Source organism: Aythya ferina (assembly GCF_964211825.1).
Source record: "Aythya ferina genome assembly, chromosome: 9".
NCBI lineage: Eukaryota > Metazoa > Chordata > Aves > Anseriformes > Anatidae > Aythya > Aythya ferina.
The window spans coordinates 8531208-8558693 of NC_140305.1; the positions used below are offsets into that span (position 1 = coordinate 8531208).

The 27486-nt window shown below is 43.9% G+C and overlaps 1 protein-coding gene across 10 annotated transcripts in view; it reads left to right on the forward strand.

The window, feature by feature from the left end:
* The window catches only part of SPSB4 (splA/ryanodine receptor domain and SOCS box containing 4), a 142295-nt gene that overhangs the window by 43062 nt on the left and 71747 nt on the right, over positions 1-27486 (forward strand). Inside the window, exon 1 of one of the 10 annotated variants that reach the window (XM_084529640.1) lies at positions 11558-11899. The exons of 7 other annotated variants lie outside the window; for them this stretch is intronic. The gene's annotated coding sequence lies outside the window, so the exon portion shown is untranslated. Of the gene's footprint in view, positions 1-11557; positions 11900-11984; positions 12554-17456; positions 17817-27486 lie in introns of those variants that run through there. 2 more of the 10 variants (XM_084529642.1, XM_084529644.1) reach the window with 2 other exon arrangements.

A 27486-nucleotide genomic window follows, 5' to 3' on the forward strand; every position in this document is an offset into this window, starting at 1 on the left:
TTACTGCTTTATAAGTTTGCTTCAGTAAAAGCTCACCAGTTGAAAAAACAGAGTTATGTTTATAGTGTTTGCTTTAAATAGAAGTCCTTTGGTGAGTACCTTTTTTACTGAACATGTTTTTTGCTGTTTCTAGTTTTTTCTGTAGCATCCTTTCATCTTCTAGATTTTGAATACATTTTGACAATATGATATAGGTTTTGACCAAAAAAAAACCAACACACCACCACCAACAAAACACCTCTATGCATCTTGTATGTGAGACTCTTTTTTAACCTATGAAAATTGTAAAGGATCTTGTCAAAGTTGACTTCTTTGTGTTGATCTAAAGGGCTTGAGTTAAAAGCTTTCTGAAGCGTGTTAGTAATTTATATGGATGGCAGATCAGAGCTATATAATAAATAGCCAGCTGAATGTATATAGCTTCTAAAAGCCTGTTATCTTGTCCATTAAGTAACTAAAAAAAAAAAAAAAAAAATCTTCTTATAAACCTTATAGTAATACTGTGGTATGATTAAGGGAAGTTCAAATTAAACTTCATTTATTTGCCAATGCGAGTGTTATTTTGGCAACATACTCTGAATCGAGCTTTCTGCATTGTAGTAATATTATTAGTTTAATGATATAGCTGCTGACTTGCAAGTTAACTAACATGCAATTACAAAGCTTCCTGAGCAGCCTGCTCCTCATCCCACCTCCCTGGTGAGAGGCTTCCATGGCCGACCGCCCTGCTCTGTGCTCGTGGTTCACCTCAGCATCCCGAGGGAGAGGGAAGCCTGTGTACCTCACCTATTTCTGGAGGGAAGGATTGAATATTCTGCTCCTTCTCTATTATATTGGGTTGTAACAGGGAATACTGACGTGCTAAAACTAACAGCAACAGAGGAGTCTTCCTCCATCCCCACCTGCCCTGTGCCACTGCCTCCTTTGCATGCTGAAGACCCAGCTTACCCTTTCTCTGTGTTATGCAGGTGGAAAGCAATCATGTTAATCACTCCTTGTCTGTAGGAGAAGGTGCTGGTGAGTGCAGCCCCATGCTCCTCTCACCTGCCTGACTCGCAGCGCTCTGACAGGGCTGGCTCTCCTTCCTGCCCTGCTGTGGCTGGGCCAGTGGAGCTGAGGGGCTGCGCTGAGCTGCTGAAGCCCTGCAGGGGTTAGTGTCTCGCTGGGTGTCTGCATCCAGCTGTGCCAGCTCCTGCTGGAGGTATCTCGAGGTTCTGGTGAGCTCGTGACCAGCCAGTACTGAGGGTTTCCAGGGTGTGCTATTGGGACAATCCCCCAAGCTGTCTCAATGCTACGCTGCTGAGCATGGCTATTTCAAGCCATACTGAAACATGAGCTTTTTTTTTTTTTTTTTTTTGATAAAGTAGCTATGGAGTAGATCACTGAATATCACCTGAACTTTAGAATTTACAGAGAATCTCTAATTTTGTGTTTTGGGATTGGACTGATTGCTACAGGATATGAGAGGGAACAAAATTGGTTTGAACCCTCCTTTCAGAGGTTGCATTCAGAATGGGCTTCCTCCCTCAGAAGAGGATTTCTCTTAATTTAAGGGGTTCTGGCTCCCTCAGTATGTCAGTCTCAAAGCTACACGTTGCCATTAACAGAATATAAGTGCTTAACACAAAGATTTGGAAGAAGTTTTACATAGGATAGATTCCTGACCCTTGCCTTTAAATGAAAGAAAGCTCTTGCAGTAGAAGATGTCAGAAGTTAAGTGCTAATTTAAGGCTAAGATTTAGTTTCCTAACCCACTAATGAAATAGTTGTCTTTAATGCTCTCTGCTCGGAGAAAAATCTGACAAAAGTAGTTAAGCATATGATCTCCAGTAACATACTGGATGTGTAATTTTGATTTGGCTGATGCTGACGGTGTTCTATCTACTGAGAAGACAAGGAGAGGTGACAAGGTGACAATCTTTCTTTCCATTTACCTGGATGAAGAGGATATTTTTAACATGTGTTTCATAAAAGCCTTTTAGGTCCCTTGTCTTTTCTCATCAAATGTTCAGTCGTGCTTTTTTATGTCTGAAATAGTTTGCATCTTTAGTTTGCAAGGAAAGCAACTGCCTGTACAGAGGAGATATGAAAACATCCTTCTGGCAAAAATGTTCTAGAAATTGGGCTTAACACAGGAAAGTGCATTTTTGTGAGTGTGTGCTGGGATATATTTAAATACACACACACACATATATATATATTTAAAGACCATCGATGATGTACATATGTGCTTTGAAAGGTCTGCTGGTTTGTTTTACAGCCATACAGCTGTTTTACAGCTCGATGTGTAGCTACTGTGAGAGACGAGCGTGGCCTTGGTGGCTGAGAGGGGCCTGTCGGACCTGGGCAGCACTGGACAGAACCAGGTAGCACTGAACTGTAACTTGCTCTGCTTAGATGGAATGAAATGAACCTTTGGGAGTATAGTAGCACTTTTGTGCTGATTTTTTTTTTTGTATATGGTACCATACAGGTTTCTAATAAAACAGAAAGGGAGCCTGTAAGTAGTGTCAATTATCTCAATTATCCACAAATATGTTGCCAAGTGAGCTTGTTTGCTTTTTTGTTTGTTTGTTTTTAGAGGGAGATTCTGATGAGTTTTAGTGTTCTGCATGTCTTCAAGAAAGGTTTTATTGTTCTGGCAAGCTACAGTCATGGGTGATGGCTTGAATAAGCTATTATTATCAGTTAGCTTTCTGAACTCAGACAATGAAAACCACAAGTTTTCTCTTACATCTTCTTTTTTCTTTCTTGGCTGAAGCCCAATTCTGTCATATGATAGAATTGGGAAGAAGTTTCTGTTCAAACATAACCATGGTTCTTAACAGAACAGCCTGCAAATGAAGATATTAAATGTTGCATCTCATAATATATGGAATGCATAAGGTTAAAAAGTAAAAAAAAATAAAAACACACACACACAAAAAAAAACAAAAACAACAACAACAAAAAAATTCATAATGTATTTTGGAATATATGCTTGGGGTATAGTTCACTTACAAAGTTCAACAGTGATTGATTTGTTTCCATTAAAGTATTTTCATAAGTGAAGAAGATGTGGCTTCCTCCAAAAACAAACAAACAAAACAGCTGGAAGGTACCAACTACCAGAATGCCATTCAGTTATAATTTTATACATGAGATAGATAATCTTCCGAAGGAAAGGAGGTCTTGGTGTTTCCAACTGCATGTCCTGGCTATGCTTCCCGGTGTCACTGACCTTGGTGTGTGACAGCACTTTTTCCAAACAAGCAGTTCTTGTGTTAAAATGTTTGGATCGTTGCATCCAGGAAGAAATCAATTACAGGTGAAATCACATGGAGGTAGGAATGCTGTGTTACCATGTGTTGATCCAATTAACTGGCAAAAATTAAGAAAACGAGAGCTTATGAAGTCGTCATTAAATGTCCAGCACAGAAAAATGTTATTTTTTCCTCTCTCCTCAGTCTCCATTAAATGTCCTTAGCTCTAGTGAATTCAAGGAAACTCAGGCTACTGATCAGCTTCTAGAATGGTGCTTGAAGCACGATGGTGTTTCTCTCAAGCTAAATATCTGCTAAAATTTGGGAAGTGAGCTCACCTGAGAGACAACGTATACACTAGCAATAACTCCTAAGAAAAATAGGTTGAGAGGAGATCCTGCCTGGCTCTCATCTACATCCGTATGAACAGTAATGTGTAGCTTATGACTTCATGTTATCCAAAATTGGAGAAAGGAAACGGGAGGAGAAAAAATAAAAAGAGCACACCTCCAGCTGTGTGCACACTTTCGTTTTCAATTTTGAGGACTGGAGTACTGTGTTAGATATATAAAAGAAATGCTGGGTCTCAAGGTATAGGTTTTTTACGTCAAAATGGCTTTGTTTGTTTTAACAAAGGAGACTGTATACTAGTCCTGAACAGCTTGTCCCTCTTTTCCTAAATAAAATTACATAGGTTAGATTGATTACATTTTTACATCTCTAAGTATGCATTGTGTCTTCTCTGCACTGATACAGCAGTGGGACGTTTCTAGGTTTGCTCATCTCAATCTAACTGCGAATAATTCACATGCTTCCTCGATATTAGCTCTCCTGGCTTTATCCTTCCTCCTTATTCTTCTGTGACCTGCTGTACTTGTCTGAGCAGCTGTTACTACTGCACTACCTTTTCCCCCATCTGGAAGGCAGATGGACTAATCCTCAAAGAGACAGTATTTGTTCATGGATCAATTTTCAGAGAGTCTGAAGTGAACAACTGACAGCCTTCCCAAAGATGCTGAACATGTCCATGCCTGGGCAATGTTCTGCAAAACCAGAGAAGTCGTTCAAGAATGTAAATATATATAAGTGTGTGCATGCACATTTGTGTGCCTGTATACACATAGGAACAGGACGACAGACCATGGAATTTTTTTTTTTAAATTAGAAGACTATTTTGTACACACCTTTATGCAAGTCTCTGCATTTTAAAATTTCATTCTATTTTAAAGAGAAAATATTAGAAACAGAAAAATGAAGGACTGTTTTCTTAGACAACAGCAACTTCAATAGTGAAAGTATTTTACAAATTCAGCAAGGATGTGTCCATATCAGAAGACTGAAGCTTGTGTGTATTAACCTGTAATTTGCCATTTTCCAGTTTTCCTACTGACATCCTGCTTTTTATTTAAATATTTGGGCTTTGTTGCCAGGAGAGTCACTACATCCTTGCTGTTTAAATACAATATAAAACTATCTTATCTCCTCTTTTCAGAAACTTTAGAAAAGTGCAAGATGAGCTAAAAGTACATTTAATCTTTCAGAGTTTTGTTAGCAGCGGGATGTATGCTGCAGTATAGCTGATATCATGTAAACTGTGTATACATTGCCATACGGAAAACCTCTGTCCAAGAGTAACTTGTTTCTTTATGCATCCTATTTTTAAAGCAATTGTAACTTATTAGATGGACAAATGAGTGAATAATGGTTTTCAGGTAGATCTTGTGTGAGTGAAATGATGAGGTCGTTTTCTTTGTCTGCTCAGCCCTTGAGTTTCTGTTCTGAAAGGCAGTCAGTGGGATGTGCTCCCCCGACCGACGATTGCTCCGTGCTGGTATCTCCATGGCAGTAGGTGTTGATTGCCTACGCAGGGACCCGTGCGTGGTCCCAGTTAGTGCAGGTAATGCTTCAGGGGGGAGATCAGTGGTGAGTCTGTGTGTACCGTGGGTTACTGGACGGCGGCCTGTAGTTGTGAGAGTGCCCTAAAGAAAAGGACACGCTCTCACTTCATGCTATGTGCTGCCACAGGAGCTGTACCACGTTGTCGCTGCGGCGTGGAACTGCTCGCTTGTATGAAGCGGCCCGTGCGCATTGTGTGCTTCTCACCTTTGTTCGCCATCTGTCCTTGCTGGAGCTGACGTCCGCCATCTGAGGGCTGCCTCCCTGATGCTTAATTCTCTGATTAGATGCTTATGGCACCCTCAAAAAAGCACGAAACCAAAGACAACTGGGTGTCTTTGTGTGGTACACACTTCCATATCCCCATGGCGCTTTTGTGCGTGCACCCTTACGAACAGCCTTTTGTGTGTCCAGACCCCAGATGGTTGCCTGCAGTCACAGCCTTTAGTAGAAGAATCATATTCAAATTGTCTAATGGATAATAAACTGTACTGACTTTGCTTTTGATGTGAATGGATGTTTTCAAGTTGAAGAAACAAAAGATCTCCTGGGGAAAACTGCCAAAGATATGTATCATTGTAAATCTCGAAGGGGGTGGGGGACAAGCTGAATAAATTGCAACTGCTTAGTGGGTTTGCTGAGAAAACAAGCAGTGCAAAGTTAAAAACCAAAACCCAGAAAGTAAGGTATAATTAGCAGAATCTCTCTTAAATCCTGTTGTCTAAATTATTGCACCTAAGCAATTAACACAGACTTTTTGCCTGTGTGTTTTGAATTCACACAGGCCATATGTGATGCCTGGAATACTTAGCGGTGTAATTTTACTGAAACGAAATGCTTTCAAGACAAAGACTTCACAGTTGCAAGAGCATTCCCAGAAATTTGCAATAGCTGAAAACCTTTGAGGCTCTCTCCCCTCCCCTCTGCCCTTCAAGTCAGGGAACTGAAATATGTGACATATTCTAAGAGTTTCAGATGGAGCTTCCTGGAGTTTCAGATGTTGGTAATCAGTCTGAGCAGAAAGAGTCCAAATGGATATTAATCAAGCTTAAGTGATATCTTTGAATAAGTATTCCAGGCCTGGGAAGACAAAGGGCTCAGTGGCCTATTTTTAAAAAAAAATAATAATAATAATAAAAAATATATATATTTATACAGAAATGTTAATATTTTCTAGCTCTGAGGCACATTGCTAAAACATGATACTTTCCTAACAAGAAAACTGTTGTTTTTATGGAAGTAGCAATTGACACAGTTTTGTTTTTTTCAACTTAGAAACAGTTAAACTTGTAGATATATCTAATATTTCACGAATATTAGCAATATATAACAAAGTTGAATGTCTAGAATATACTGGGTAACACTAGTAATGCATTTATATAGGGTGGATGTGAATAAATCTGTCTTTGATATGGTATAGTTTCCAAAAGTTTTAGAAAATGTGGTTACTAAATGTGGAAAATTTTGAGAAAAAGTGGTTGCTGTGTGAGATATAGATTTTCTGACATGCATCATGTGGAAATGAGGGTGACACATCTACCCATGTCAGCTCCTCATGACAGATAAGTGAATATTTGAGATAGTATCTAATATGCTATGGATTTGCACTCTACAGTTCTCTGTGATCCAAAGTATGCATCTTTTGGTTTTCCATAAGTAAGTATTTTGGGATGTTGTATTAACATTAAAAGATGGGAGAGAAAGATCACTGCAGCTACTTCTTGCTAACTGTAAGGTCAAAGCTTTTCCCAAAGGGTACCATAAAGACCTATTTTTTCACTTGACTGGTTCAACGGACAAGTACAGCTATTATCAAAAGCATCAATAACATCTGAGCTGAGTTTCCTTTGCATATGTCGTTGCTGATGCAGCAGAATGTATACACAGTGACCCACTAACTCAGGGAGTTTGGATCAGTCATGATTCAGCTTAAATCAAGCTAAAATGATACTGATGCAGTGAGGAGACTCGACTGAGGAGCCCGTTGGACCTCAGTTCACCCATCTGTAAAAACAAAACCAAACAACACATTATGTACTGCAACATCAGCAGTCTTGTATACTAACTTGGTTTTAGATATTCCTGTGACAGCCGCTGTCCCAGACTCCATATCCATCTCTTCTACTGAAATTTTTGTGCTTCATTTCTCTTTCAAATAGACTTTTTAATAGCTGCATATGTTTGCTGTAATGTACTCTTCAAAGTGCCATACAGTAATGCAATGTGAAAATTAAAACTAGTGCAAAATATGATTGCATGCATTAGTAGATTTCAAAGCCAAGACTACAATGCCAGAGTTCAGTGGTGTGAATGAGCCTCTAGTCAGTTTCAGTTGGGGTTTGTGACATTGCAATGACTTTAAAGGGTTTCATGTAGTTTCAAAGCAAGTTCAAAGAATCCACCTCTTGGTACTGGCCTGTGGCAGCTGGTGGAGGTGGGCTCTCCACGTCTCAAACAGGAACTGCGTCCTCAGAGATCCTTCTTGGAGGCTTCTTCTGCTTTGGAATTTAACCACTACAGTTTGCCCTTTTGGTCTTGCACAACCTGGAATAAGCAAGTAGAATGAATTTTGGATTGTTCTCGTTATTGTAACGACTGCCATTGTTTATCACTTGATTCTTTTGTGTCTTCTGAGATGTCTCTGTCTTGTTCACAGCTGGCACAGGACAAGTAGTCAGCACTGTTTAAGAAAAAAAGCCTTCCTTTTGACTGTCTTGCTTCTGTTTTGATGGAAACTTACGGCTGCCTATGTCCAACTAAATTTTGCATGATGTTAAGACTTGAATACCAACTCCACAGAGAAATCAGTTACTTCAGACAGTCCTTGAGACTTGGGGGTGGGGGGAAGGGGAGCTGCTTTCCTATTACATACAAGTATTATGCTTCTGTAGTCTAAGAGTAGTGCTTTTGTTTTGTTTTGTTTTTCATTTGATGAGTTTGAGAAAGAGACTTGACTATGTTATAGGCTATGAGGTATACAGTAAGCTATGAAAATACATTTGAGAGCACGGGTGGCTCTGCTTTTGGATAGACTGACTTGACATTTTAAAATAAGCTGCTTTTGCAATGTTAAGTGTTTCTGAATGTCAGCCTTATTTCTCAGATGGGGCATGCAGGATCTTTATCCTCTGTTTAGAATCTTCATCCTCTATTTAGAATCTTTGAACTGAAGATACATTTTTGTAAGTGTTGATTTCCTAACCTCTGTGGGCTTTCATCGTTGTGGTTGTATCAGGTTGTACTCTGAGAAGTAAATTCTAACTTCTGCCCAATGACCTAGGACAGCAGATCTCAGTCTAATGTCTTTTTACGTGGATATCTAAAATCTGTGAAAATAGTTATTCATCATCATTCTCAACTTTTGCTCCACTGTAAGAATGATGATTCTAGTATTGCCATACCTAAGGAGCTGTTAGAAATATCACGGGTTGTTTAAGCACCTTAAATGGCAAATGGGATGCACTGTTCTTGGAATTCATAAATCTCAGGTCTGTGCTTTTTGCCATCTTGTGGACTCAGAGAGGGCCTTTGCCCATGCTATTCCTTCTGCTGATAACGCTGTGTGTGTGGCCTTGCTCATCTCTCCCTTCTTCCCTTCTCTGGAGGTTGCCTAAAATCCTGACCTGCATTTAGGCCTGCATCCAAACAGGAACAACTACTGGGATATTGAAACGTGTGCTACGGAGCAGTGCCTTTGTTGTAGCTCACTCTGCCTATGCTGCGAGGCCACCCTGACCTGCGAGCTGGGCTGTCGGCAGAGCCAGCGCCCAGAGCAGCCACTGCCATCCCGAGTGTAGCAGTGCCCAGAAAATCACAGTAAGTCAGCTTGTTATCTCGGGAGATCGTAGGTTCAGGACTCAGTGGTTATTATATGTGTGTAGGAAATGTTTCCTAATTATTTTCGGGTGAAGTTGAGAGTGGACGAAGGTTCGCCATGCTGTAAGCGTGGAACTCAACGTGAAGGTTAAGTGTGTATGGGAAGAGTGAAGTTGGGGCAGTTCCCTCTTCGTGGCCTGTATGCCAAGCTCCAGTGATACACCTGGTATAAGAAAAGGTGTATAAGGGGTATTTGAAGATACACCTTCAAATTGTGATTCTTGTGTATGATGTAAATAGAAAGCAAAACGTTGCTTTCTCTCATCTAAATGGACTTTATTTACTTTTTTTATTAACTGCACCTACTCCTTCCTGGGCAGCAGCGGGCAGTTTTTGTTCTGAAATGCCTGCCCAGCAATTCCGAGCAGACAGGAGAGGCAAAAGGTTCCTCACCTGCACCTCACCACCTCACAGCACTGTTCCCTGACATTCTGGGAAATCATGTATATTATTCTTAAGCTTTATTCAGCCCTGTATATTATTTTTAAGCTTTTCTTTCTGACTGGTTTTTATTTTGTGAGGTAAATCAAACAAGTGGAAGGTGTGGGTAGTGTCAGTAAGGCACGATGTTTATGGCACAGTCTGGGTCCTGTCCTTTGTGCCGTGTGGCTCCAGGAACTGCACCAAAGGGTTGATTTTGTTGATTTTATGCTTCACAGAGTTTATCTTGAAAGGTTCATAATGCTGTTATACAAACCCGTGCCTCCTCTTCTCCTCCCCATTACTGTATGAGATCAGCTCAAAAGAACCTGCCATGCCTATAGTGTGTTCTAACTCTTTTAAAATCGTGTTAGTATTTTTAAAATGTGATTATTTCCTATTGTTTTAATGAACCTTATGGAGAGGTGTATATATACATTCTTGTCTACATACGAGTAGCACATTTGAGCCTTCATTAATCAAAATGACACTTTCTCCACCCTCAATTGTTTTCACATTTGCACATGAAGTGTGTTCCCAAACTCGGTTCTGCCCGATTGATCTTTTCATTGTTCAATTTTCAGCCCTAGGTGTCTAAAGCTAGCTGGAAAGATACAAAAGTCGACTTCTAATGTGATTTCTTTAATCTCCTGTTGTAGAATTAGTATTCCAAACTATGTAGAAAGACTTTCCAAGTTTGCTTTCTGCATTGAGCTTGGCACAGACACGAAGGACTGCATCCCATCTTATGCTGAAAAACTTACTGCTAACTGCCAAAAAAAGTGTTAGGAGACACTACTGCACTGAGAAAGTGTTTGAGAAGTAAGTCTGTAAAAAATCTGAGGAGAAGAAACCAAAACATTCGTCAAGGCACAGGCTTGCCCCCCTTACAAACATAGCCCGTTCTCGGGCTTCTCTCCCACGTGATAGCCACGGAGTAGCTGTTAGCTGCTGCTCAAATCCAGGAGAAGCGTGGGATTTAAATTCAGTAACTTGACCACTAGGAAAGAAGAGCGAAGACGACATGTTCCAAGATTTCCAGTCATGTGCATGTAAACCAGAGCAAGACTGCCTGAGGGTATGTGCAGCCGCAGAAAGCCCTTCTTAGGCTTAAGGAACTTCAGAACACGCGGAAAAGTCCCGTTCATCCTCTCTTTTCTGTTTAACGTACCGGATGTGTCCCTGGAGGTCTTTAAAAGACGTTTAGAGGTAGAGCTCAGTGATATGGTTTAGTGGAGGACTGGTTAGTGTTAGGTCAGAGGTTGGACTCGATGATCTTGAGGTCTCTTCCAACCTAGATAATTCTGTCTTATCCCACAGGCTCAGGGACAGGTGTGAATGCCAGGCCAGGAGGGGGAACTTGAGTTTGGTCCTGTTCCCTCAGTCGGGTCGGCAGCTGTGTGTGTGAGCCCCAGAGGCATCTCCGTGTCCCCCGGGGAGGGGCACTGCCATTTTCTGACGCTTCTCCTGCCCGCGTGGCTTGTGTGAAGCACCTGCTCGTTTTACCCACAGCCTGCACCGAGGGTATCTTGACTGAAGGCTCACAGAATCTGCAGCTCTAAGGACTGAGAGCATCTCCTCAGCATTTTTTATGGGGTAGGCATGGGCGTTTCTCCTGCCCAGTTTCTTGAACTTGTTAAAGTCTGAAGACTTCAGTAAATGAAAAATAGTGTAGAAGTAAGTATCACCGTGAAAGGTGAGGTAAAATATTCTTGCCCTCTCCATCCCTAGAAGTATAGTGCGTAGACAGAGCACTAGAACTCGAGGGAAAAATACTACGGGGAAAAAAAGTAAGTTTTTCACCTCTGTAAGCTTTTACTGCCTCATCCCACGCGAGGCAGCTGTTTTATGCCACCTTTACGGAGCGCTGTAAGGTCTCTGTGAGGTCCATCTGCGCTGCTTCCCTCCCCGGGATTGATCTCAGTTTGGGGCAGGAGGAGAGGCAGCGGCTGCGAGGAGAGCGCCGGGAACGGGCAGCGTCCGTATGAGGTGAGGGAAGGGAAGGGAAGGGAAGGGAAGGGAAGAGGCGTCGCCTCCCCCGGCGGCTCCCCCGGCCCTTTGGAGTCGCGGCCCGGCGCCGCCATGAGCCCGGTGGCGTCGCCTGTGGCGGGGGGGGGGGAGCCCGGCGCGCCCCGGCTGCGCCGCCTCAGGCAGCCGCCGGCCGGGCGGGCGGCGCTCGGGGGCCGGTAGCGGGCGGCCGCCGCCTCCCCGGGCACCGCGCACCGGGCGGGGCTCCCGGGCGGCCCGGCCCGGCCCCGCCGAGCAGCGCCGAGCCCCGGCTCCCAGCCCCGGGGCGCCTCCGTGCCGGGGCCGCGGCTCCGGCAGCGCCCGGCCCGGCTGTCCCCGCTCCCCCTCCCCGCCTCCCGGCGGCGCTTCCCCTTTCAGCGCTGCGCCCCGGCGGAGCGGTGCCGGGCTCGCCCTGCCCTGCCCTGCCCTGCCCGGCCGTGCCCCCGCGGTGCCTGGCGGTAAGTTCGGGGCCTCCCGGGGCGGGGATCCGCGGGGATCGGGGCTGCTCCCGGCCGGGCTGCCGGGCGGGGAGGCGCCCTTCAGAAGTGTTCGCCCAGCGCAGCGTTTAGAGAAGGAGATCGCTTCCCCGAGCCGTGGCGGGGATTGCTGCTGGGTGTCGGCAGGGCTCGCTCGGGGCTGTGTGGGCAGCGCAGCGCTCGGACCGATCCCAGACCCGGAGCAGAGCCAGGAGCCAGCCCCGGGTCCGGGCGTGAGGCTGGAGCCGCAACAAAGCCCGGCGCTGCCCGGCGCGCCCCCGCCTCACTCCTGCGAAGTCCCCTCGGTGCCCCGGGGAGGCTGCGGGGCCGCTCCGTGCTGCCGCCGGGTCCCTGCCCCGCTCTGTGCCCGGGGCTCGCGGCTCGCAGCGCTGCGGGACAAAGCGCCCTGCGGCCAGCGGCACCATCCCCTCCGTGCCGGAGCCGGGGCTGGGGTTGTCACGGCGCTCCACTCGCCTGCGGTGACAGAAGCGCTCCCTGAAAGCCGTCTCCTCCTCGGAGAGCCCTTGTCCCCCAGGGAGAAACCAGCCCCGCAGAGGGGCTCTTGGCGCTTGCGGCTGAGCCCTGCCTGGCTGGCGGAGCTGCTCCGAGGGATGCTGCGTTGTTAGTGTTGGCTCTGTAAGTAAAACAGCCCGTCAGGGCCGCGGGTATCTCACTGCTATTACATTGTTCGGGGCTGCTGACAGAATAACGCCAGATGCCGTGCGTTCTCGTAACAACAAGTGGGAAGTTTTATAACTGGCATTGGGAAGAGAAGCGTGGGTTTCTTGCTAGCTAACGTGCCTCGGTGTCCCGCTGCCGGCTGGGGATGACCTTGAGCGACCATCCTGTGCCTCGGTGTCCGCCGGGGCTCTGCCACATCACGAGAGGACACAACTTCACCGCTCTGGGTCCTGCCGGGGCCCTGCTGTGGCTCTGTGAGCATGGAGTGGCACCACGGGGCTGGAGAGCCCTGGGCTCACAGCGATCCCACCTCTGGCCCCAGCGTGCTCACTGCGCTTCTGTTTGACTTTGCAAGTGCCACCTAAGCCAGCTTAGAAACGCCAGGCTTTATATTCAACAGGCTTTGAATATGTAAAGCCTTGGGGCTTTGGTATAATCAAGCGATGCTGCCTTTTTGCAAGTAGCCCTTCAGAGTTGTGAGGGTTTTGCCCGTTTGGTTGTGGTGTTTTTTTGTTGTTGCATAGAGGCATCAAAAGGCAACCAAACAAGAAAACTGCAAAGTACTGTTGAAATATCTTGCTTCTTAAAAGAAACGGAGCTGGTGATTTTTGGTTTGGCCAAATTACAGTCACCTTTACGACTTGTGCTTTGTGCAGCACAGGAATTTCTGAGCGATGGGCCGTCTCTCCTGTGACTCCCCATGCAGCAGCTCATTAACTTGTCAGGCTTCGTTGTTGCTGTGTAAACTTCTGTAATGGATTTTCCATGTACCAAGAAAAATCGAGCAAGCTATTTTTGTCTCGTTTTCCTTTACAATCACCATTTGCCCCTTGTTTGTGGATAGGTCACTGTCCTCTTTCTGGGGGGAGGGAAAATACTTTTCCCAGTGGAACTCAGTGCTGTGCTCCAGAGCCATGTGCGATGGTTACTTTGTGTGTGGGGGGTGGTTGCTGTTTTCATTCAGATGTTCAGAGACTTTTCCTCTGGGGAGCCTTTTTGCTTATGCATTTGAGGCATAATGGCAGCAATTGAAGAGGAAAGCAGAATGTGGTTTTCTAAGACGTTGTTTATTAAAACTACTTGATTAAAGTGATGAGCAGCAGTGTGTTACATACCCAGCTGTCCTACCCTTGTAATTCTTCCTGGCCAAGAACAGAGTGGAAAGAAGCTGGAGGGATGCCTCTACTGGGCTAAAGGTCTGTAAGTCAGGTTGCGTTGTGGCTGCTCACTACAGCTCACTGGCATCCTTTACTCGCAGCTTTTTGCACTGTGGCAACATGTCTTCAGTGCAAATTTGAGGCTTTCAGAGTGCTTCTGGGCGCTGTACATCCCAGCTTGAATGATGGTAATGTATAGCAGCGTTGCTAGTCACTTCCATTTCTTCCCTCAGCCAGCGAGGATAAACGCGCTCTTAATAGAATATACATGTAAAGGAAATCTAGATGGGTTTGCTTTTTAGCGGGTTCACCAGGATGGAGGTTTGATGTAAATGTTGCTGGACTTCGTAAGGCTTGGCTGAAGGCCAGAGGTGGTGGGGAGGAGCGCTGGCTGGCATCGCAGCGGTGGGCAGGGCTGGCCTCGTGGCTCGAGCTGCGAAGGGCTCCGTGCTGGAGGAGCTCTGTTCAGATTGCTGTGGCTAATTTTGTTTATTCTCACTGGGCTGTGGTGTAATGCAGTGCACAACTCGGGGCTAATGGAAATGTAGGCCACGCGTGTTGTCCTGGGGTCTTAGAGTATTTGTTAAGCTGGTATAGATCCGTTTTCTGTGATGAAAGCAATGCTTAAGGCTGCCCATTGAACAGCTAACCACATTTTTTTTTTTAAGTCAAAACTCAATGTAAAGTTGCTCTGCGTAGCTAAATATTTGCTGATAATTCTGTAAATTACTGTTGTTGGACTTGCTGTTTGAAAATAAACATGTGCTGTGGACTGAAACTTGCCAGACCAGATAGCTACCTCACCCACGTGTATTTTTCATGGGATTGTGTACATGCTGGTGAACCTGCATTGCTCCCTGCAACACGCACATCCTTCAGGGATGGCTTTTCCAAATTGCAGTTTAGGTTACTGACAACTCCGGCTAATGTACAGTATGCTATAGGATAAGGTGTTAATGTATCATGCACTTCGTGGAAGAGTTGTTCATGCCTTTAAGCTTTTTTACTTCACTCAGCTTATGTTTTTGTGGGAGTTGTTTGTTTGGAATGTTTTGCTTATCTGCTTTGCAAAGTTGCCTGTGGTTCACTGCTGTAGTTGGTAGACCAGGTCCTGCAGACACACTAGGGTGCATTCGCCTACGTTCTGCATGAATCCAGAGTTTCGTAATAACTAGCAATCGACTGGTGTCATTTACTGTGAGAAAGCTTTTCCTATTACACTGTTCAAGGTACTGCTGAAAGCAGACAGCTGTGTGCATGCCCTGCACGCTCTCCACCGTACCTGGAGTTGAAATGGTAGGTGCTCTTTGAAGTCTGTTTTGAGCTGATGTCCAGCATGATGCCAGGAAATGCCTTTGTTTTGCTTTAGCTATTTGTACTGCTTCATAGCCCACAGTCCTTTAGATTGCATGGTGATAAAATTGCTTTTCTTTTTTTTTTTTTTTTTTAAATTGAAAGCTGACAGATAATCAGTAGTTTCTACTAGCTACCAAGGAAATATCCTTGCCCTTAGGAGTCTTTATTTTAAAGCAAAGTTTAAAGAAAACAGGGATGTCCCAGCAGCTGGAAAACTCCATTAGACAGGGCAAGAAGAAATGCATTTGATGTGGCAGTGCTGTGTAACACAGCACGTGACTTCGGGCTAAGAGCTGCTGTTGGAATTTGATTGGCAATATTTGCTTTAAAGCTAATGGCTATACTTTAGCTACCTCTGCCCTACTAAAGACTGGGCCTGCCCATCGACAGGGTTGGGAAGAGGTCAGTTCTTTCCTTCCTTTGGCTGCTTTTGGACCAAAGATGGAGAATTGACAGATTTGTGTTTGTATATATTTGTATATGCGCATAGATATCTATTTATATATATGTGTAATATATATGGGTGTATGTGCCTTTTTTTATTATTATTTTTTAAGGGATGTCATCTTTCGCTCAGAGGTGAGCGCAGTGCACCCTGCCTGTTCTCTTCCTTAGTAAGAGGTTGGGTGCCCAGCCTCAGCATGGGTGCTCAGCTTTGACCCAAATCTGCTCACAATGAAGTCACTTGAATTTGAACTAGTGCTGAGCAACATCTTGTGCAGCTGTATTTCCTTCTCTCTGCTTATTTTGCATATCTTTGGGTCGGACACCGCAGGCAAATCCTGCTCGCTATTGGCAGCAGCTGACGGGTATGACTGTCGCACTACAAAGCGAGGGTGACTTCGCAGCTTTATCTTCGAGGATTTGTCAGCGGCTGAAGTGACAAGTTAGCTCTGGTGTACAGCACAGAACGTGGCAGTGTATGAAATCCATCTCGGAGCTGACTGCAAGTAATTCTTTCAGAGCCATGCAGCAGGTTCTGAAGGTGTTTGCTTTCTTGCGCGTTCCCAAAAGCTAGTTCCAGCTAGCTAACGCCAACTTTCCTGTCTATAACCAAAGTCTCGAATGCACTTGTGTGCTCTCAGGCTGGGTGATCCCTTTCCATGTTAACAATTCCCAGCGAAGATCTCCCCAAAGGGATTTTGGGAGATTCCCCACCTTTATGGTAGGTCCATGTCCTGGGATGTAACCAGGGTCCGGACTGCTCTCGCTCTGTCTTCTGAAACTTCTTTGCAGGGTACCTGCTGAGCTTTCTCAGCAGGTAGGTGCACCAGAAAGCCTGAAACTTTTCTGTCTTATGTCTGTGAAAAAGGGTTGTCATGAGGACATTTGACTTGAACTTTGCTATTGCCATTTCCTTGGCTTTCAGTATGACTGGTTTCTGGCGCTGCTGACATCTGGGTAATATTAATTGCAATAGTCTCGCTTCTAATTCAGAGTGTGCTGATCAGTCACTAAATATTTATATAGTCCTTGTTTTTGAAGTTGCAAGATGAAAAGGGTGTGTTTTCTATCATCTTTCCTATTCAAAAGCAAATAACGCATTGAAGCTGCTGATTATTTAAAATGATCAAAATATCAAAAAAAAAGAATTTCCGTTGTACTTGGGTCCGTGCTGACATAACTGTTTCCAGTAGTCTAAAAAATCTCGCGTGTAGCTCATTGATGACTTGTGTAGACTGAGATTCAGGGTTGTAAGCGCCGTGATCATCTGCCGAAGATGTGAGAATGCGCTCAGGAAGGATTTGTTACAACATGTGTTCTATCTTATCCGTTGAGGTTTAGATATAACAAGATATATTAAACAAGCACCAGCATGAGACCTGGAATACATACTGGTTATTCCTAAGTTTCTTAACATTCATATTAACAGTATTTGAAGCAAAACGTGTGGGTGGGGAGAAGGAAGGGGAGAGGAGCTGCCTGTGCAACCAGTCTCTGAGCATCTTTGTGGTGAAGTGTGGCAGGAGGGCAGGGAGAGGAACCATCGACAGCACACGTGCTTGGATGGGCGCCTGGAGAAAAGGCGAGGAGCTCACCTTCAGTAGGTACTGAGACCAACTATTCATCAGTATGTACAGATGAAATGGGGAATGAGAAAAGGTCTCAGGGGCAAGGCACACGTGAAATTATCAGTTGCTGTGGGATATTTGTGCGATGCCTGAGCTCCTTCCCGTGAGGCTCAGCAGTGGCGTGGCAGCGTGCCTTCCTTGCCTGCTGGAGCGCTGGGAAGAGAGGAGGTGCCTGAGATTGCTGCCTGGAGTTCATGTCTAGGAGTAGAGTGGTCTTTGATTTTACAGTATTTATTTTTTTTTCCAGCAGGCCATCTACACCATTGATAATTGGCTTTTGTGCCCTTAGACTCTGTAACAAGAATTAACGGTTACTTGCTCGTACTCACCTCGTTCTAGCAAAGTTGAATGAAAGTGCAAGAGAAGAAGAAATCCATACATGCCAGGACATCACAGTTTGACCGCTGGAAGAAAACACCAAAGGGAAATTCAAGCTGAAATGTATTGACACTCCAGGGACGTGAGACTGACTGATCTGGCTCTTACTTCTGTACTCCATTCGCGTTCTGCTAATTGAGGAGGCTGGAGCAGGAAGTCCTAATGAAGGCAACCCATTCCCTTTGCTCCATTTATTTTTAATTTTATTTTTTCGCATGGTGAAATAGCTTGGAACTCAGTGGACCTATGCCCAAGGTGGGTAAGAAATGTTACTTAGTAGTGAGTGCAGACTGATGTGTAATTATTCGGGAGAAGAAGAGAGACTATTTCTCTTTCCCTGCAGCTAGAAATTGTTGAGATTGATTGACTGTTGGTGTAGCATCCTACAGTGCGCTCTTCCAGTGCGTGGAGGTCTGTCTACTCCTGCTTCTGCAAATGAAGATAGTGAATTAATGCAGAAGTGTGTGTGTGTGTGTGTGTATATATATATATGCACATATATATTAATGTTGGGTGTTAGAAAGGGTGGGTGGGAAGTCTGCTGCCTAAGTCTGGCATGTAAATGTAGACGTCTGAATTAGTAATGCAGGAGCCATAGTAGTGAGCGTAGCAAGTAGCTCAGTTTGCCAGGAGCACTGATGGCAGTATAGACAACCTGGGTACTTCCTGTGCAGGCATCCAAACCGTGCAGAGCAGGCTTCTGTTTACACCCATTATGAAAAATGTGGGAGGGATGCTTCCTCTGGATATCCTTACACCAAGCCATGACTGACATCTAATACTACTTTCTTCACAGAGTTCCCACGTAAGTGGCCCTCATAGGGGATGTTCTGCTTGTTCTTTTTTTAAGCTGAATATTTGTATGTGGTGGTTTTTGCTTCCACAGCTGTTTTCTATTTTGTTTCAAAATGCTGCATTAAGAGATAAAGCAGTTTGGCAGGACCTAAACCCCCTTGCATTCCCGCTTGTCCTCAGATATTAGAGCGTTTGGGGGTGCCTGGGTTTAGATTCTGAATGATGCCCAGTTCAGCTGTAAAGTCCAATTGCATTCAATATATTAATTTACCACGCTCATGGCTGCACAGTAGAGCAATGCACCTTTAGTCTAGTAGCTTAACAACTGGTGTAGTTTGTCAAATCAACAGAGTACAGGTTCTTTTGGGTTGTCGATGATAAATATACTTTCTGCAAAGCACGTGCAAATACCACAAATATGACTAACACAACCAGCTTTGTGTAAGTTAACTCATGAAACAGCTCTATAGAGACAGGTTTCCTGGGGAAGCACTCAGTATAACTGAGGGTTTGGATCTCACCCAAGAGTCATCCCTGTGGGGAAAGCAAGGTTCAGCCCTTCAGCTGATCCCAGAAGTCAGCCGTGTCCTTCCGACTTGTCTGCAGTGCTATCTTCCCTATCATTTTTTCTCTCTTGAGCTGTTTTTATGCTGTTTTCTTACTGCTAGCTGAAGCTTGAGTGACTGTAGTCATATGTATCTTCGTTATTCTTGGTGTAAAATCTTGGTTTTGCTTTAAAGGTATAGGCTCAGAGAAATGCAGAGCCAATGCTCAGCAAGGGTTGGTCGCATATTGGAAGTGGGTAGCCTTTGGGACAGAGGTTTGTTTGGCATCGTAATGAGATTATCATGAGCAAAGTTCACCCAGAGGTCATCTTTTGTTTATCAGTTTGGCTCAGGGCTGGCCAAGCTGCCTATCAGTCCCATAGTACCATCAGGTTCCCCATCCCTGTGGAGATCTCACAGCCTCGCCGTGGGGTCTTTGCTCCACTCCACCCTCCGTGCTACTTCTCTGAGCACACCAAGCTCCCCTGGTGCTGCCAGCACCTAAGGTTGCAGGTTATGTTGCCAAGGGGACTATCATGGAGCACATTCCTTACATATCTGCTGCATCTCACCCTGGAAGTTTCCTCAGCCTTGAACCTTCTCTTCAGATGTGGACATATCATTAGTCTCAGTAAGTCACCTCAAGCAATTATTCCCCACCAAAGTGGTAAGAAACGTGGTGTGCCAGAATCAAAGCTGAGCCTGATGGTCTATTGCAGAAATATAATTGTAAGGGAAAATTCAAGCAGTCGCTGTATGACAGAAAAGATGTGTGGGTTGATGAGCTTAGTAGAACGCAGTTCTTGCACTTAGGTCTCTTATAGTGCAAGAAGATATTTTTTATTGTATGTAATAATTAGCTTTTGAAATGAAGGGGATTATCTTTCAGTTTAATCACTCTGCCTTAATAGCAGGGGAGAAAAATTACTGTTTTGTAAGACTTTCAGCTCTGTTCTCAGTGTTTTCTAAAATGACATTTTAATTGAATTTGATATTTATGGTACTGATAATTGTTGTTCTTGTGGCTTCCTACCTGTTCTTCACCATATACTAAGCAGCTGTATTTTTAAAGATTGTGTTCTGCTCATCCTCCCAAACAAATATTATTTCTTTTTGTGCGTGTGAGGAAATTATTACTTTCATTTTTAATGTCTAGCTCTAACATTCAGCTACACTTCTCTCGTTAACACAAAGCATTATATAGTTGCTTCATATCCAGTACATGAATAGCTTGTACATAAATAACAAAAGTAGGTTTAAATTTCATGTCTGTACTTAGAAAAACTAATGGATGGTAATCAGCCTAATGGCTGATGATAGATTGTGCTGTGCCAGCAGGGGAGCTTGCGCCCAGGAAGAGTAACACAAGATCAGGAATGGCTAGAGAATAGTTGGTGAATTTGGTGCTTTTTTAATTCCTTCAATTAACCTGATTAAGCAGCTTAGCTTAAATGAGCAGAACGTGGGGGTTGGAAGTTCTCCCATGTAGTATTTTCCCCCTGCTTTAGGAATTAATTCCTTTAATATTTTGTCTGTAGAAAGCAGGCAGCCCTGGTTGCTTTTGTGGCTTGCACAGGCATGAGACACCCTATGCTTAGTATGAGAGGCACACACAGGCTTATTTTCCTCTGCAATTGGATCTAGGCAGAAGTCATAAATCATAGTGATTTCTGCACAGTGCAGTTGAATGGAGACTGACTACCCTATTTTATTAATATTGAAAGTTCACTCTGCTTACATCACTATTAATTCTTCCTCAGAAAGGAATATGCTGTTTTTTTCCTTTGCCTTTTGCTCAGCTTCAGAGATGTGTTTTGCAAATGCCATCCTCTGGTACCTGAGGCTGGTTTGTTAAGGTATCTGTGGCAGAGCCTCTCCAGAGCGTTGACTGAGCAGATTTTGGACATGGGCTTCTTTGTTCAAGAACGTTTTGTGCTGTGCTCCAGCTATAGCATTGAAGCTGTGTGTTCTCATTGCTCTTGGATGTCTATGTTGGCTGCAGCTGTGGCAGACTTCAGCAGATATTTTTCCTCCTACACTTGCCAGCCCGTTGCCTGCCTGCTCTTTTGTTCTTCTGACCCCTGTTTCAGGGCAGCGGTTCCCAAATGAGGGAATTCCAGCAACCATTTTGGGACAATACCTAAGATTTCCAGTTGCGCCACCAGTGTACTTTCCAGGTAACCTGGTGCGTCCTCTTTCCTCCCCAGTCTTTATTTTCTTAGTGTCAGGTAGGGAATTGGGTTGGGGCTGTTAGATGGTAGCACAGGGTTCCACCTCCCTCTGCTTTTCCTGAGGATGTCTTTTCCCTTTCTAGTAAGAGTGGTGGCTATGTCAGAATATGTTGTAGTATCTTCTCAGAGCACAGAGAAGCAGCCTCAGATGGAACCAATTTGTGTATCCTACAGACCCTGAAGATACCAGGGAACCTACCTGTTAGAAACTACTGCAGCATCACTTGGACTAGAACTGACCTGTGGCATCGTGGCAGTTTGGAGCTCAGTGTGGCTAATCTCTCCTCTTTTCAGCTGCTGGCCTAATAAATTGTTGATTTCCTAATTATAGGTCTTTCCATCTACTGCTGGCTCGTCCTCTCAGCAGGAATATGCCCTCAGTTACGCTAATATGTGGCCACAGATTATTTTGAACAGTTTTCTGAACGAATTCAAGTATTTTTGCAGTATTAAATGTTGTGATTTCTTACACAGGGTATCATTAAACCCAAGTAGTAGCTTTGGAAATTGGGATCTGTGTTTATATCATGCTTTTCTGAAAAGAATTTCAGAGAAGATATTGACACTATTGTAGCCTTTCTACTCCTCTGTATTATATTGTGCTAACCGAAAGCCTTGACATCGAGTATTGCTAATTACTAGTGAGTCTATATATTTACATCGAACCAGGTCAGGTATCCAATGCCTAAGGAAAGGTTGAGGAGTAAGTGTGGTTCTGTGATCTCTCTTTTCAGTCATGCCAGGTGGGCTGCACTACCTGTAAAAGCCTGTGATGTGGAGTTGGAGGTAAACATCTTAAAATAACACTAAAAAATAGGAAAGATGTCTGGTGGTCTTCATATGCATCAGTGTCTTCCCCTTTCTCTTTGTTGATTATGAGGAGAACATTAAATGAGTCAGTGTGTTGGTTCTGGAGCTGTATGAGATGAATTCCTCTTCTTTCCCTTCTAATTGTGGAGAAGATTGACTTTTTTGTTCATTCAAAAATGGACCTTTACATGCCTTTATTTTATCCCAGTGATGACCTCACCCACATCAGAGAATCCACATTTTGTCAGGGGAATCCCACCTATGGGTCAGGTTAGTACTTACAGCTGGCTTTATCATTTGGAAACAAGTGCTCTTTTAGGAGCTGAAGTGTGCCAGTGCCAGTGGAGAAAAATAGAAGCAGCTTCGTCTGGTCATTGACTGAGATGATGAAGTGTGTGAAGGGAGCTCAAGAAGGCTCCTACAGAGATGTGGGCACAGGGGGCAAAGCTGTAGTTACTAAGAAGGAAAATTCCCGACAGTAAAAACAGTAACACACAGAGCAGGTCTTTCCCTCTGTTACACCACTGGGATGAGTTTGGTGTAGAATCTTGTCTGAGTGGCTAGTGAAAGCTGGTTGTTTTTTATAAACCCTCTTGTGTAGTTGTAATTATTTTGGGGATAATTCAACTTTTTGTGACTAGTTGAGTACTAATACAAGAGCAGATTAAAGTCCATCAGGAAGGCTGTGTTAGTAAGCAAGCCATTTGGGACTTCCCAGAGCCCTCAGGAGAAGGATGGAAAGGAGAGGGGGACTGTGGAAAGACAAGGATTGTAATGGCAGGGCCCTCTGCCATAAATCTGTGATGGAGATGATATGCAGTGGAATCGAAAATACCCGGTTTTTATTCCCTCTGTTGGCATAGGGAAAGATACCTGTTCATGAGAGAAATTCCTTAGGTAATTAGAAGTATTTGTAAACTCCTGGATTTTAACACTGCATTTAACTTTCATACTGGATAAATCATCTTTGTTGTGAACTGTAACAGTTTGAGAGGTAATGATAAATACAAAAATTCCCAACCACGTTTGATCCCGTGATTCTAGCAGCAGTTTCAGTGCCTGCTCGATGTTTTGGGGCAAGTTATATAACAATTTGTCCTTTGAAAGAGTGCTTGAAACCTAAACTCCTCAGATTTCTAGTACCTAAAAAGATAACCCTTTTTTCTTAGCATGTTGGCCAAGGGCTAGCTTTCCTTTACTGTGAAGTAATTTGTACTGTTTGTACGGTATCCGACACAGCTTTACATTCAGCAGCAGGGTGGTTTTAAAGTGACTTCCAAGTCTGTAGGAGTAGTAAACCACAGTTTGCTTGATAAAAGCAAATTTCAGTTTCGCTGGCATGAATACCTGGGCTGCATGTCAAATGATGCTGGAATAACGTTCATGGTAACAAACTCGGTTCCCTCCTATCTGTGCTGTTCTTGAACATGATGAAATAAACTGAGTCCAGCTCTGATAAAGTTGAAAGACTAAATTTCTCGGTATTTGTTTGGGAATGTAGGCTGCATTGAGTGTGTTATGGTTCTATAGTTTATTTATTTATTGATTTATTTTTCTGAAGGTAGCCTCATATTTTTAAAGATATTTCTAAATGTCGCTATTATTCTTTGCTATGCTTGAAATCAAGGTGTCTGCATATCGTATTGCAGTCTAGGGTTTCACTGATTTTTCCAAAATTTAAAACTAAAAGTGTGGTGTGGGGTGTTCTATTTAATTAATTAATTAATTAATATATTGCACCTGTTGCTAGAGTTCAGCTTGTATTTACTGTGCTTTCTCCTTGTATATAGTGCTGCTGAACCAAATTTAGACTGAATGTATTCTCTCCAGGGCAAAACAGAGCCCTGCCTGAATTATTGGAGGACTGGTGTCCAGCAAGTTTCGATGATTGCTTGAAGATTCTCTACAATCATATCAAATGTGTGTTTTCATGCAAAGTTACTGGGGCATCCTCATTTTTGTATAACTTTGGCAATACTTTTGGAATACGATGCTAATTCTTTTACTTCACTGACAGTACACCTAGACACTGAGTACTGATACCTTTTTATTCCTATCAGAAATTGGATCATTGTAGAGCTTTCTTCCAAATAATTTGCATTTTTTTTCTTTCTCTCCTTCCTTTTCCCCCAGTACATTCAAGTATGAAATATAATCAGCAGTAAAATGGTGCTCAAAAGAAAATTCTCTGCAGAAGGCTACTGTGCAGCAGGAACTTAGATATGAAGGTATTTTGAGAAACGCAGACCTTGCATTTGAGCTTATGGACCAGAGTCTGGTTGGGACTCCTGTAGGTATGCACAAAGCTTATCAAAGCTGATTTATTTCCATCCGTACCTTTATTAGGAAGTCTTGTTTTTAAGTACTTCCCTGTGGTTAGAAATACCTGGAATTGTTGGCACTTGTAGCATGACATTCTTTTAGGATGTGTACTGTTAGGTCAGTAATAAAGCAGTGTAAATGCTACTCAAAGGGACAACTTCTTTCACCATGTCTGTTCCTAGCTGGAGGCCCTCTCTGATTTTAACACTGGAAACAGTCTGAGTAATGTGGATGTTTTCTCCTCTGAAAAGCATTACTTGTTTGCAAAGGCAGTGTTTCTTCTTCATCTGGCTCTAGTGAAATGAAAGATCCATAAAGAAAATAACACCCTACTAGCCTCTACAACTGTAAGAGGAGTCTGGCTCCACACACAGGTATTCCCATGTGTCTTCAGGAGTAGCCGGATTCTTGTCTTGGGGGCATCACTGGCACTGCATCTTTAACTCTTTAAATCCTCGTGGCCTTTCCCAGTTTCCCCTGCATTACTAAATTCTCCATTTCCTTAATTAATAGCAAACACAAACAAAGTATTAACCTGTAAAATAGGGAAGCTTTTATGTGTATAAGGCAAATCAATTTTGTTGCTCAGAGCTCAGGCAGTTTGTTTCTATGTTATTACTTTCTTCTTCATTTCCATTTGTCTGTGCAATTGTTCTTTACTGACAGATGGGCTTTAGCAGAGGCGTGTTTAAAACAAATGAAGTTCACTGCTGTAGCTCAAAGAAATGTGTTGGGATTTTTTGTTTGTTTCTTTGAGAAAATATTTGTTTACGGACTAGGAAGTTGTTTTGTCTCTTTGTTAGAGCTCAAAAGCTCTGTGTAACTGCATTTGTAACCTAACTGGGGAAATACCAAATCAGCATAAATCAGTTCATGTTCTGAACTTCTGATGGTGCTTCCTTAAGATGTGTGAAGTCTGTTTACTTCACTTCTGTTCTTTAAAAGAAGCCACTCTAGAGACTGCAGGACTAATGAAGTGTTGCTTCCTGCTCCCTTCAGGTCTTGTGGCAGACTAGGCTTCAGGTCTGTAGGATGCGTTGCCTGCAATTACAGCTTTTTAGTAAACTCATTTTCTTCTGTGTTCCTTATAAGATGTGGGCTTGCAGTCCAACCAGATCTTCCACGTGGTTGCTTCCAAGATGAATGTCCTCTCCCCAGCTGGCACGCAGTCATCTCAGAGCCCGCTACTGTTCGTCAGGTCTGGCTGAGGGGAACTGCTGGCTGAAAGAGTTAAGGGGGAAGGGTTAGGAGGGATGCAGATGGTGCAATTGTGTAAGCCTATTTTCCTATTAAACAAAAGAATACGCTTTTGTTTGGGACCAAACTCGTTCTGTGCGCTCATCCCCTCCGTGTCTGTGCGCGCACAATGACTGCTGCCCTGCGGCCACAGCCCGGGCCTGACCGTGTTGTGGCTTCCCGAGGCCTCGCTCCCCACAGCCCGTCCGGCACCGCTGCGGGGGGCAATATCCACGGCTCTCGCCTGTTGTGCTTGGCCAGAGGCACAATATGTTTTTGTCACCAGAGTTTGGCAGCTCTGTTGGAAGCATTAAAGCCATCCAGGTCAGGCCAGGAGCAGCCGCTGACGGGCCGCTTCAGCTGGAGCCTCGGCCACGTTTGCCTCTGGGCCACCAGCATCTGACAGGTGTTGTTCATGTGCTGCTGCTGCAGCTCCTACCAGGATTAAGCAGCAAAAGGCTGCAAAACAAAACAAGCAGACAAAAGTAGTCTGGTCGTTCCAGGAGAATTGCAACTTTTAAGCCATCAGTGAATTTCTTTTAATGAGAGGCACAGAGACTAAGAACTTGGCTTGTCCAGTAACTACAAAACATATGTATAGGCATTGTGAGGCTGGAGAAATCTCTTTTAGAGTGCTAAGTCTACAGCAGCATTGGGATTAAAAGAGAAGAGCTGCTGTTAGTGGGTGTTCTTCCTTAGTCCTATCTTTATCGTGGTGCTGCCCCTCAAAAACCAGCTGTAGGCCTCGGCTTCATCCCAATTTACAGAGACTCACCAGGCTCGGGAAACATTGACACACACACTGACTGACTGGCCCTTGAGCTGAGGGGCTGGGTTTTCACTGGAGCACGTTGTTGTGCTTCCTGCAATTGCAATAAAGTTCTGGTGAAAAGTTGTATTGAGCTAGGGGAGCTCTCGTTTGGCTGACTGTCACATTCTGCCATCCTTGGACCTCCCCTCAGTCTGCGTGGGGAGCAGTTTTGGCTCACCCCCTGTGATCTGTAGCCAGCTACACAACTGGGATGATGCTTTCCAGTGGCCTTCTTCTCATCTCTGACTTCCTAACTTTTCTTCCATTTTGAAGGCCAACTGATTGTACTGCACCTTACAGCGGCAGAAATGCAGGGAGTTGGAATGTATTCAGCCACATCCATGGTCATATTTTTTTCTGTTTTGAAACCAGAGCTCATAGGGGCATTGATCCTGTAAAAAGCTGTAGAGGTAACATGTAAAATAAATTGCCAAAAATGTGTTAGGATGGTTAAAAGTAGCAATGACTGGAAAGAAATTGAGATATTAAAACTTAATTATTCTTTGGGCTTTAAATCTCTTGTGTTCTGACACTTAATGGTATTACTTATTTACTTGGTGAAGCACAGCTGAGTAGATATGTAAAGTGGCAAATGATCCTGTATAATGCAAAATGGAGCAGAAAACATAATTCTCAATTTGGTGTTAAGCCTTATTCATGTGTTAATTTGCTTTTTTAATATAAGCCTGACACTTGAACATTCAGAATGACTACTTCAGCCATTCAGGAGGGAGAGGAAGGTATTTACCATAATGGAAGGGTGGCTGCTGGATGAAAGATGCATGATTTCTTGTCAGGAGGGTGAGGGAGCTGAAAGCTCATGACTTGAATTTAGACGTAAAGTTCAGCTGTGCCCCTTGGGGCAGCTTGAAGTTACTGTGGAAGTTCACTCTACTGTTTTGGGCTGCTGCTTAAATAAATGGTTCTGAATTTCAGATTTTTTTTCCTCCCCCTTTTGCTATGCCAGAGCAAGCGTTTACGTGACTGTCTGATATGCCAGATCAGAGGGCTCATACACCTGAAAATAACCCAGCAATATGAAATAGTAGATTTTACCCACTTAAGCTTTCTGAGGCTGATCTATCTCAAGGGGCATTAGAATGCAGGTGGCTGCAAGACAAAAGGGAAGGAACAAATGGGTAGAAGTGGTGGAAAAGTGGCAGTTTGAACACAAG